This window comes from Squalius cephalus (assembly GCF_949319135.1).
Source record: "Squalius cephalus genome assembly, chromosome: 22".
NCBI lineage: Eukaryota > Metazoa > Chordata > Actinopteri > Cypriniformes > Leuciscidae > Squalius > Squalius cephalus.
In genome coordinates, this window is record NC_137143.1 from 12,450,967 (window position 1) to 12,464,579 (window position 13,613).

General features: G+C 42.0%; 1 protein-coding gene across 2 annotated transcripts in view; it reads right to left on the reverse strand.

Moving 5' to 3' along the window:
- gdf11 (growth differentiation factor 11) overlaps positions 1-13,613 on the reverse strand; it is a 281,688-nt gene that overhangs the window by 250,824 nt on the left and 17,251 nt on the right. The gene's annotated exons all lie outside the window — the stretch shown is intronic.

Below are 13,613 nucleotides of genomic sequence, written 5' to 3' on the forward strand. Positions count from 1 at the left end.
GACGCGGGGCGACAGGGCCAGCCCGAAGGGTAAGACCTTGTACTGATATGCCCGCCCCTCGAACGCAAAGCGAAGAAACGGTCCGTGTCGAGGGAGAATCGAGACATGAAAGTACGCGTCCTTCAGGTCGATCACTGCAAACCAATCTTGGGGACGGATGCATTTGAAAATGCGTTTCTGCGTAAGCATCTTGAACGGTAGGCTGAGAAGGGACTGGTTCAGGACGTGCAGGTCCAAGATTGGTCGTAACCCACCACCTTTCTTGGGTACAATGAAGTACGGGCTGTAGAAGCCGGTCTTCATATCGGCTGGAGGGACCGGCTCGATCGCGTCCTTTGCCAGTAGGACTGCGATCTCTGCCCTGAGCACAGGGGCATTGTCCGCCAGAACACGGGTGAACAGAATGCCCTTGAAAGCAGGGGGACGCCGGGCGAACTGAATCGCATAGCCGAGTCTGATGGTACGGATGAGCCAGCGAGACGGGCTGGGAAGCGTTAACCAGGCTCCCAGAGACCGAGCAAGCGGGACCAACGGCACCACAGACGTACCCGGGGTGGGGCAGCGCAGCGGAATGCAGGGACCCGACTCGGACGGCACAGCGGCCCAAAGTGGGGTCTGAGTGTGTGGTGCAGCACATACCTGCTTCCGTCGAAGGGCAGAGTGAGTGTGCGGAGGCGTCAGTGCGTCCGGGACACAGCCACTGCTGCCTGCTGGCGATGAAAGAGGGGCTCGGGAGTGACAAGGCATGGCGGCGTCGTCGACTGCCAAGCACGCCCTCTTGGGGCCCAGAGGTTTCAGAAATTGCTCTTTTTTTGAAAATGTGGGGTCAGTGGCGGAACATAAAGAAAAGCAAAAGATTCTCCACCCGGCCCTCCACCGGGGGAAGGAGTGGCGCCTTCACCATCTCCTGAAGAGCAACTTGATCCACCTCTGGGCCGCCCGTCTCAGGGTCGCTTGCACCGTCGCTTGCCTCCTGGTTTGGCAGCGGCCTGGACAGGCGGGGTCAGCTTCCTACGGCTTGCTCCACGCTGAGGCCTGGATGGTTGCTGCTGCTGGGGCTTAGCGGGAGCGGAGGACGCCGCAGAAGGCCGACCTCGGCGACGAGTAGACGGAGGGTATGCGGCCGGCGGACGGGTGGGAGCAGCAGCGGTCTGCCGGGGCAGGATGTGCCGGATGGCCTCCGTCTGCTTCTGTGCGGCCGAGAACTGCTGGGCAAAGCTCTCGACCGCGTCGCCGAACAACCCAACCTGGGAAAGAGGGGCATCCAGGAACCGATATTTATCGGTGTCCCTCATATCCGCCAGGTTGAGCCAAAGGTGGCGCTCCTGGACCACCAAGGCGGATATCGCCTGACCGACTGAACGTGCGGTTTCCTTCGTCGCCCGGAGGGCGAGGTCGGTTGACACACGGAGCTCCCGGAGGAGCTCTGGGTCAGAACCACCCTCGTTCATGTCCATAAGTGCCTGGGCCTGGTGGACCTGTAAGAGCGCCATGACATGGAGGGCAGAAGCAGCCTGTCCACAGGCCTTGTAAGCCTTCGCCGTTAGACCGGACGAAAACTTACAGGCCTTGGACGGGAGGCGCGGATTACCCCGCCAAGTAAGACAAGACACAGTTGCATCGCGACGGCCCGCTCCACTGGGGGATACCACATACCCTTTAGCTGCCCCGCCGTCGAGGGTGGCGAGGGGGGAGGAGCCACTAAGACGGCTTCGGGCACTATACGGTGCCTTTCACGTCCTAGAAAGCTCCTCATGCACCTCCGGAAAGAAAGGTACCGGGGCGGTGCACTGAGAACCAGCACGGCCCGCCCCGAGAAACCAATCGTCCAACCGAGAAGGTTCAGGACGTGGTGGAGGGTTCCAAGCAAGCCCAACCTTCTCGGCGGCCCGGGAAAGCATAGCCGCCCATTCTGGATCGGTCTCGGACAACGCTACATGCCCCGAGGGGGGTAACGCAGCCAAGTCGTCATCTCCAGAGGACTGAAGCTCCCCCTCCGATGCTGCGATCGACATCTGGTCGTCAGGAGGAGCCCCAAAGGAAACGGTTGGTCGTTCCGGAGAAGGACCAAGACGTTCGCTAAGGGACTCCAATGGCAGCAGCACTTGTGAGGCGTGAGGGGCCAGCGGAGGTTGACTCGACGGGGAAGCCCTCACGGTAATCCTCAGATCACCCTGGTCATGCACTGAAGTAGGTCTATTCTGCGGGGCAGAATAAACACTAGATCGGGGCATAGGCGAGGGGACTGCACCTCCCTTGAGGTAAGCGAGTCTCGATCTAAGCGCTGAGATAGTCATATTCCCGCAATGGGAACATGAACTATCCACAAAAGCTGCCTCAGCGTGTTGAATGCCCAAACACGAGAGGCAACTACTGTGGCCATCTGCTGGCGCCAGGGAATGACGGCATCCAGAAACGCACAAGCGGAATGACATCTTGAAAAAGACGCAGGGTCACGCTTGTGTTGCTCTTTTAGTGAAAACAAAAAAAATAGAAAAATAACTCTCTCAGTGCTGAGGCACCCAGGGGTAGCCGCGGTGTGAATGAACACAGGGAAACGCCCACCGAACCGACACACACACACACACACACAGACACAGAACAATAGTGCAGTGAAAACAGCAGCTGTGAGCTGCAATGCTCGCGGCCACCGCTGATCGCGCCGTCACAACAACACAAGGAGAGTCCTCTTCTCGTTCTCAAAGGCAGTCTTTTCCTGTAGAGTTCGGAAGTGAAAGCAAAAGCTCGGCTCCGAAGTGAAAGACAATGTGTACGTGCGCCCACTTCCTGTTTATACCCGCGCTGCGGGGCGGGGGCGCGTGACACGATTCACGCACGCCAACGTTCATTGGCTCGTTCTGTAGACACTCGAAAATGATAGGGCTCCCTGAAGTGATCCCAATTACGTCGTCACGTCGAACGTGAGAGACTGAAAGGGAACTATTTCATCTTTACAACTATTTAAATCGGCACTATTTTCATATTTAAAGACACCATGCACATATTTGAATTGAGGATTCTTTTTTCTCAGCTTATATTGTAGTAAAAAGTTTTTTTTTGATTATTTAATTGTTATTTTTGTCATTGTAAACCATGTAATTATTGTATAATTTGGGGAGGTGGTGGTTCTTAAGGGGAACATGCTGTGAATGATGTCCTGTTGAGTTTGGTCTTTATTTTTGTGCTGTCTTTCTTTTTACATGTGTTATTGTGTATTGTCATGTTTTGAGCATGTGTGGCTCTTGTTGTTATTTTCAATCAGTGATTGAAAGGACCCCCTTGAAAATGATATGGTACATCTCAAGGGGCTATCCAAAATAAAAGAATAAAGAACATGGACTGTGTGTTCCCAGGGGTGGGGTTTATGTAAATTTTAGGGTTGGTGATGTCACTAACCCTGGAGGAATGTGTGTAGTCCCTACCAGTTTGTTGTAGTCCTTAAAGTCCGCGTGAACCGTAAGTTGCAAACGACATTTCTCTAGTGTTGTGACGTATTTCCCAGTGAAAAGGAATATTGAACAGAGGACAGGGTTTTACTCCAGCGCTCCTCCTCTCCATCTCTCACTCATAGCAGACTAACGGTTTGAGGGGAGTGGTTAAGCGTTTCCCAACCCAAGCCGTCAAACTTACCTCATCAGAGAAGGAACGCCATTCCAGACCGGAAGTAACTTTTCAGACTTTGACTAAAGATTACGACGGCAAACAAGTTTTTTCTGTGTATTAACTTGCACGGATTAATTTTTCACCACAAGACTAGTAATATGCGCTAACAAAGTAAATAGGGTCAATTTTGATTTCAGTTGGACTTTAAAAAACAATTTCTATAAAAGCAAATATCTCCCTTTGCTTTGAACTTTGAGCGTTGTAACTTTGCAGATGTTTCTGCTCAAAAAGCAACATTACACACTAACTAAAGTTAGAAAAGTGAAATCATACTCAACCACGCCTTTAATGTTTACACATGGATAAATGTGTGCTATTTGAGTTCACAGTGTGACACCTGAGGTAATTATGTGTTTGTGTTTTCTGAATGAGAACATGGTTAAACCTGTGCAAAATGTGACATTTTTGTGTAGAGTTTTGCAGAGAACATTGAGAAAATTGGAATTGGAAAACAGATTAAATGTGTTAAACTTTTTGAGAAACGTGTCTTTGTTTTGAGAACTGAATGAATGGTTTTTGGGAAATTAGGCTAACTGGACCAGTTATAGTGTGTTAGCAATCGAGAAAAACTGTAATATGCATACAAGTCAAGTCACCTTTATTTCTGTAGCACTTTACACAATACAGGTTGTTCAAAGCAGCTTCACTATAGTAACAAATTCAAATTCTGCTGTAAACCAGCTCTAACAAGCCAATAGTGCCATTATTCAGTTTATTAAGTCAGAATACATACTGTATACAGTGTATTTGTGCACATATATGTACGTGTGACAAACTCATGTACACTCCACTGCATACTGAATATGCAAAAGATACAATATAGTAGTGTTTTACGTTTTTCACATCCGTGTGTAGTTTAGCATGTATTAAGGTGGCCATTTCCATAACACCAAAAAGGAGAACACTTTGTGGCATTTAGTGAGGCAAGAATAATTGAGTAGGACTCTGGTGTGCTCGCAACTACAATACAATTTTGTCCATCATATCGATGGTATCATGATACAGTGATTCTGAAATAGCCTAATCTATTCATTGCCAGACAATTTGATCTACGATATATATCTTGATGTAGACCTATGTGTAACAGAACAGGCAAAAAAGTGTTTGTTCACAGTATTTGTATTTATTCAAGACATTGTGATGTCTGTTTCAACTGACCACTGAGATGAACCTGTCTTGCAAAGTGCACAGTGCCTGAAAACATAACATGTCTGGACTTCTGTAAATAAAAGAAATACATAAATAAACAAATAATCTGGCATGGTGCCAGAAAACATAACATTTGTGGACATCTGGAAATAACAGAAATGCATATATAAACAAATAATGAATGCGAAACATAAATAAATATACATTTCAGTTCTTAACAAAGAAGTTCACCCTCTGCAGCAGCTCAGGTGACAACAGCTCCTCTAGAGTCATCTTGGCCAAATTCATGCTCTTTTGTCCATTCCGGATTAAATGAGGTCTGACGTTTCGGCATGTTAACGTTATGATATGACGTAGCCAGCACATGGACTCCACGTCGTGGAGGGGGGCTTAAAATCCAGACTGTCCGGCCAAAATCCAGACATATGGCCACCCAAGTGTGTATATGGCTAATCATTTGATGTTTGTGTGTAGAGTTACTGCACAAAAAGAGCCTTTTTAGAAAAGTTAAAATAGTTTTGAATGCAGTGCTTGCTTTTGCAAGAGATGTGTGACATTTTGCATCTTGTGTGTGTGTGTTTTGTGATTTTGTTTGTAGAGTTTTGAGAAATGGAGCCATAGTTTCAAAAACTGTGTGTAAGACTTTTTGAAAAAATGTAAGATGATAGGACTGTGTGAGGGATGTCAGGAAAAGGAATCAGCAGAGCATATAATCATGAGTTGTAGGAAATAAAGCGCCGAGCGAGGTGATGAGGAATAAGCTGAGGGAGATAGATTGGGGTGCAGGAGTTCACATTAAAAAGGTTACTGAGCATGATAGTACTGATGACTTTCTTAAGAGAATCAGGGGTTTTCAATAGGATCTGAAGAGTAATTAGTTGTATGTGAGGGAGGTAATATAATATTAGTCGTATATAGCAGAACAGAGAGTTATTTTGGAGAAAAGTTTTTTTTTTTTGTGTGTGTGTGTGTGTGTGTGTGTGTGTTTGTTGGGAAAGAGAGGGTAAGGAATACAGATTGTAAACCTATTATCTGATGCACACTCTGGAGCAGAAGGTGGCGGTAATGCACCAATAAGCTGGACGCTCGCCGTAAAACAAGAAAGAAGAAGAGTCAGCAGAATGTGGGCTGCTCACTGTGTGACTCATCCACAAATATAATTTTTCTTTGCAATAATGTAATGTCTGTGAGTATACAATATTAAATGTATTGTATTATACATGTGAGATCATTATCTTGATATAATCATATTATGATATATATATATATATATATATATATATATATATATATATATATATATATATATATATATATATATATATATTAATTATCCTTATTTTAGCCATTCATTGTTTTAGCCAGTCAAGCCTAACAAGTCCTGTACAGTTTCATAAAATAAACCTACAACAACAAAAAATTTATAATTTATTGAAAAAAAAAAGAAAATCCTTCTGCCAAACAATGTAGTTCTGCAGGAATGTTTAGCAGAGTAGTTGCCAAGCAACACACACAATAATACTGCTGCAGTTAGGACACAGAAGGGTGTTTATAGAGATTCTTACAACAGCTTCGGACAGAGCTCAGCCATTTATAACCAAAAACCAAAACCATCTATTTTATAAAACCCTGTCTACAAATGTGGAAAATTATAGACTGTTGCCACTCTCTAAAAGCAGACATTCTGCAAAGATCACTCTAAGAAGAACACAATAAACAATCTTGAAAGAGGTGAGAAAGCTCCCAAGGATAACAGCAAAAGATTCAATTCAATTCAATTCTCATTTATTTGTGTAGCGCTTTTCACAATACAAATTGTTTCAAAGCAGCTTTACAGAAAATGCATGTAAACCCCAGAAAGCTCTAGAAATTGCGGGAAATTTTTTTTTTTACCACTATCAGAAAAAAACTCTAAACAAGAATGATGTTCATTAAAGAACAATAAGTAAGAAACCACTGCTGCCAAAAATAATATGCCTCATGTTTGCCCAAATCAGTGTTCAACAAAGCTTCTGGAGAAATGTTTTGTGGACAGTTAAGAAAAAACTTGCACAGTGCTTTGTTTAAAGGAAAATACCACTACACGCCAATACCAAAACCTTGTCCCATCTGTAAAGCATGGTGGAAGGAGCATCATGATTTAGCTCTACTTTACTGCCTTAGGGCCTGAACACTTTGCAATCAGTAAAAGAACAATTAAAGACCACCTGTGGTGAAACTCAAGTTTTTAATGTTGTTTATATGGCTATGTGGTGTTTATATTATGCTTTAAAGGTCCACTATGTAAATATTTTTGACCACAAGAGGGCGCAGTTTCCAACAATAACAAAGACGAAGCTTGATGACGTTATGAAGGAGGTGACGATGGGAGATGTCGTTTTTAATGCGTTTTCACCATCTAGCGATGTATCTAAATGGAATTAATGAATCATGATCACGGATGAGGTAATTTATTCGTTTTTGTATTACCTGTATGTTTGAAAGTATTATTTTATGTCATCATTAACGAACTGCAAGGAACGTGAAATGTTAATGCTATATTATTACAGGCATGTGGTGTAATTCATATCTATTAAAAGTACACACTTAAATGTTTATAAAGGTATATGGCTCATAAATGTGTGACAAGTATTCGCTGAGTTTTGTTTCAGTTTATAGACGTGCTCAAGAAAATAAGTTCACCGCGACGGAGAGGCAGAACGCACACCCTGTTTATTTTCTTTATTTTACAAAAGCACAATGTTTTGATTTGATTGTAAGAGGACACATACAAAAGTAGAAATATCACAGATTCTTTTTTTATATTTCTTTTTTTCTGTATGACCATAAGTGACGGAGTAATTTAAGTTTATAGTAATACAATGTGGAGAAAATCCAGCAAAACGCGCCCGCGCGTTTGCCGACCTCAGAGGGTTAAAATCATCTTAACTGTAACTATTACGTTACTTGTACAATAAAAAATAATTGATTTGCTTACCTGTCTATCAATACACTCGCGAGAGCAGAGTCTCTGTCAAGTCCAAAGGCTTGTTTGAGATGCGCCTTGCCTCGCCTGAAATGTACGCGAGAGTAGGCGGCTGCAGTGAGAGGAGGAGTGAAAAAAGTGCAGGCAAGCCGGACAGTTCTTCTTCTTCTTCTTCTTGTGTTTAATGGCGGTTGGCAAACCATTTAACGGTGCATTACCGCCACCAACTGGACTGGAGTGTGGAACGAGAGATTAAGCAGAAAAAAAAAAAAAAAAAAAAAAAAAAAAAAATTTATCAGACTCAGATTCTTTTAATTAATTCAGTTTCTTTAAGAAACCTAATTATATAACAGTATATCAGACCTGCTGTTTTCCCCAAGAGACCTGACAATGAGACGTCATGATGTTTTGCCTTCCGTAGTGACTGAAAGAGGTGCTCCCTATTAATATTGTATTTCCTACACTGAAGAAGAACATGTTCCACTGTTTCTGGTTGATTACAATAAGTACATTTCCCAGTTGGGTGCTTACCTATTTTATACAATGAAAGGTTTAGACCTGTATGACCTATTCTCAGACGAGTTATTAAACTTTCTTCCCTCCGTTTCCAGCCCACCATCCTCCCAGCACCAACCTGTCTCTGTACATTATATAAATGCCTTCCAGTTTCACTGTTATCCCAATACCCCTGCCAAACAGACTGTACATACTTCCTGATAATTGACTTGGCTTCTTCTTTATTTAATGGGGTTTTTAAGTCTACATGTTTAGTTTTGAGTGATCCTTTGGCCAGCATATCCACCTGCTCATTCCCCTCCACACCGACATGAGCAGGAACCCAAAGAAAGCATGTGGATAGACCCTTTAGCTCCATCCTGTATAACATAAGGAATATGCCATTGATGATATTGGATCTAAATAATGATTTACCAGATTTAATACTCATAAGTGCAGACAAACTATCAGATGCAATAACAGTATTATTTGTTTCCCTCTCTTCTATCCACTGCAGGGCCAATAATATTGCAATCAATTCTGTGGTATATACTGACACATGATCCGATATTCTTTTTTTAATATATGACTCACTTGCTGGGATGTAAACTGCTGCACCTGCACGCCCTATATCAGGATCTTTGGAACCATCTGTGAATATAAACATGGAATCTGCAAAATGCAAATCAAAATAATTCTGTACTATTCTGCTTTCAGGAAGTTTCTTTGACATATCCTTCAATTCCTGCTGTATGTCTAGGTCTACACGTGGTGTTGGGAATAACCAGGGAGGAATTGAAGACTGTATCACTGTAGAGCTGTAATCTAATTGTCTTAATCCTATGACTTCTGCCTTTGCATCACCAATCCACCCAAAACTTATGAAATTTGTCTTATTGTGTTCCCAGCAATCTATTAAAAGACTCTTGGCAGGATGTGACTCACATTGCCCCTGGATATTAACCCAATATACCATCATTAATTTTACTCGCCTGATTCCTAACGGCATTTCTCCCATTTCAACCTGCATTGCTGATACAGGAGAAGTTTTAAAAGATCCACTACAAATTCTCAAAGCCTGAGCTTGTATTACATCCAACTTTTTAAGATTTGATTCTGCTGCTGACATGTACGCTATACATCCATAATCAAAAACCGACCTCATTAATGCCCAGTATATATTTTGTAGGGCTACTCTACTTGCTCCCCACTCTTGTCCTGACAAACAGCGAAGTATATTTATGACCTTTTTACATTTATTCTTGACTTTGTCTAAATGAATATTCCATGTGAGCTTCTCATCAAACCAAACTCCAAGAAATCTAACTGTCTTAACTAGCTCAAGTGGTTGTTCATACAACTTCATGGGAATCTGCGTGACTTTATGCCTCCTTGAAAAGCAAATCACCTTTGTTTTTTCTACAGACAATTTGAATCCCCATTTATTTGCCCATTTTTCCACATCAACTATTGCAGCTTGCATTTTCTTACTGACATGCAAAACATTACGGCCTCTTACCCACAGAGCCCCATCATCTGCGTACAAGGATTTCCCTACGCTTTGTTCAAGTTGAGAGAATATGTCATTTATCATTTTGTTGAATAGCAGTGGGCTACACACACTACCTTGCGGAGTGCCATTCTCCACCTTATATACACTGGAGTATTCTGAGCCAACTCTTACTTGAATTTCCCTGTCAAACAAAAAGTTCATAACCCAATTATATGTTCTACCTCCAATACCCAATGACTTCAACTTAATAAGTAATCCTTCCTTCCAGAGCATATCATATGCTTTTTCAACATCAAAAAACACAGCTATCAATATTTCTTTGTTAGTCTGTGCTTTCCTGATGTCTGATTCTAAGCACAATACTGAGTCCATTGTATTCCGACCCCTACGAAACCCACTTTGATATGGGTACAGAAGAGCTTTACTCTCTAAATAATACGTTAAACGTTCTGTGACCATTTTTTCCATAATTTTGCATAAGTGTGACGTTAATGCAATAGGTCTATAGCTAGAAGGATCTGACTGATCTTTTCCAGGTTTTAGAATAGGCACTATTATTGCTTGTTTCCAATCTAACGGAAGTTGGCCAATATCCCAAACTTTATTAAACAAACCCAACACCATGTTCAGTGCACTATCTGGCATGTGTCCCAGCATTCCATAGCATACACCATCTTTCCCTGGAGTGGTCTGACGAGCACCCATAATTGCTCTTCTTAACTCAAACATATTAAACGGTAGATCCAACGGCTCTCCTGTCATCTCCCTTTTCTCTGTTATATTGGGATTCTCCATTATGATTCTCTCTCTACACTGCCTAGCCTCATCTGTGAGATTACATGAACTATGAACCCTTTCAAATGTTTGTGCAAGAAGTTCTGCCTTTTCTAAATTATTGACCGCCAATTTGTTACCATTATCCAACACTGGTATTTCATAATTTCTTCTAATCCCCCCCATTCTTTTAATCATGCCCCACACATCTGACAGCTGTACTTCCCTTCCAATAGTGTTACAATATTTCCTCCAAAAGGTTCTTTTGTGTATTCTTATTGTCCTCCTCACTAATGCCTGGGCCCTTTTATACTGGATCAATGCATCCTGAGAATGAAGTTTCTTGAACTCTCTAAATGCTTTATTCCTGGCCTTTATGGCTTTACTACAGTTATCATTCCACCAGGGTACACTCTTAGTCCGTTTAGTTCCATTACTCTTAGGAATAGTTTCCTCAGCAGACTGAATAATCTCCTTAACTATTTTACTATTAATTATATTTACATCTGTCATATTCTCCTCCTTAAGTTTACAAAATCTATTAGCACTAATCTTTTGGAAAACTTCCCAGTTAGCATCTCCCAATTTCCATCTAGGAATTTTCTTTCCCTTTTCATAATAACCTTCTATGCCAATTTTCGTTACCACAGGATAATGATCACTTCCTATTGTTGTGTATTTGATCACATTCCATGTGCTTAAACCTGCTATTTCACTAGACACCAGTGTTAAATCCAGCGCTGCCTCTGTGTTTTGCATACTATTATATCGTGTTCCTTCCCCATTATTAATACATACCAAACAGTGATTATCTATAAATTCCTCAACCACTAAACCATTTAAATCTGTCCTACTGCTACCCCAAAGTGAACTATGTGAATTGAAATCCCCACACAATATCACATTATCATCTAATACCCCTACAACCTCCTCTAGTGATTCTAGGCTTAATTCCCCACACGGATTATAATAATTGATTATGTCAATATTACCTCTATTAGTCCATACCTTAACTGTAATTGATTCATGCTCTGTGCTTATACGTATAACCTTATAACTCATTCCATTTTGTATGAATGTCATCACACCTCCCCCTCTGCCAGATTCTCTATCTCTCCTAACAGCAATATATCCCTTTATAATAAAATCCAACTGTGACTTTAACCATGTCTCCTGTATACAAATAACATCAGGTTTCTCTTCCAACTTATCAATATACTTTTTAAACTCTTGGCCATTTGAAATTAAGCTTCTCGCATTCCATTGGAGTAGAATTAACACCATTAAGATGATCCAACACTTGTCTGAGATGGCTGATTATCTTCATTAAGAATGTCTTTAACTGTTTCCCAGAGCAGCCCTCTCACATCAAGGTACTTCTCAGCTGATTTGACAATAATCTTTATCCTCTCATTTCGGCTTTTTATCTGTGCTGAACAGTTGACTACATCTGCCATAAAGAATACAAAATCATTCTTGTTCACAATCAGAGTTTCCTCCTTCAACCTATTACATCCTCCACATTTCACTACGTCTTGATTTCCAGTGTCACTTTGCCTTATCACCTGCGCGTCTCCTGAAACCTTCCTTGCTGCCTCTGCGTAGCTTATTCCCTGAGTAGTCTTGATTCGCTGCACCTCTTCCGCTCTTTTACTAACCTCACAACCACGGTAAGCTGAGCTATGTTCTCCTCCACAATTACAGCATTTTAACTTCGTTCCCTCTGCACATTTGCCATACTCGTGGTTTCCACCGCATCTACCACATGTTTGCTTTCCCTTGCACACGGATGCTACATGTCTGAACCTCTGGCATTTAAAACATCTAAGAGGTGGGGGAACATAGGGCCTCACTTCATAACACATATATCCAATAAGAATCTTTTCCGGGAGTCTTTTCTCATCAAATGTGACTAGTACAGAAAGACTATCACTTCTAATCCCATTTCTGTTTGCTTTAAGACGTCTGGCTTCACTCACTTTTGCATTTGTTACATTTCCTTTAATATCCTCTGCTGTAACATTTACCGGAATCCCTGTAATTACTCCTCTGACCCATTTTCTGTCATTCATCAGAGAACAATGCACTTTCTTGCCATTTATTTTATTAATTTTAATTGCTTTTCCTTGTTGTTCTCCATCCTTACATATAATTATTAATGATCCATCTCGCAATATTTTAGCACTCCTTACCTCCACGATTTCTTTACTTATGGATTTAGTTAGCTGTATTGGATTCCAATCGCCGAATGAAGCCCCCTCTTGCGCAAGTTTTACTATTATGTTGAAATCCTCTCTCTTCCTTTCTGTTACATTTCCTCTCCCGTCACCATCACACCCATCTGATTTTACGCTCTTTTTACGCTTATTTGTCCTACCTGCTGTATTCCAATTTCCATAACTCCCGCCACCTACATCCATCTCTCCTGACTCACTTCCTGAACCGTCACTTCCTTCTGCCATCTCTCGTCCAGTCCAGCCCAGCCCATCCACCAATGTGATAACTGCGCGAGTCCTGACCATAGACAGTATAAGGTCCTGACTCCTCACCGACACACGATAGAAGCTGTTAGGGTGAACCCACGAGCGCGCAGAACACTCGCTCAGCGGTCCCAGTACCGCCGGACAGTTCTCTCTTCTCGCAGTTGATTTGACACCTGTGAGATCAAAGATGGATATCGCGGGATTCATGGGATTCACGCTCGTGCACAGTGTTGCTAATAAACTGGATGGAATTTAAGTTCTGTTGCTTTTATATGAAAATAAATATAATGAACAAGAAACCCAAAGTAGCCTACTTATTTAATTCCATTCCAAATACATGTCTATCAATCTTTTTTTCTTTAATACAGACATGTGTGTGTGTGTTTTTTTAAATTTTATAAAAGATAGTTTGGGAATATTCACACATAACATATCACATAAAACATGATATCAGAGTTTTAAAATAAAACATTCTAAAAGAGAACAATACATCACGGTTGTTTAAACCAATGAACATTAAGCTGTGTCGTCAGCAAGTCGTTTCCCACCATGCTTTTGATCAGCGCAGTCA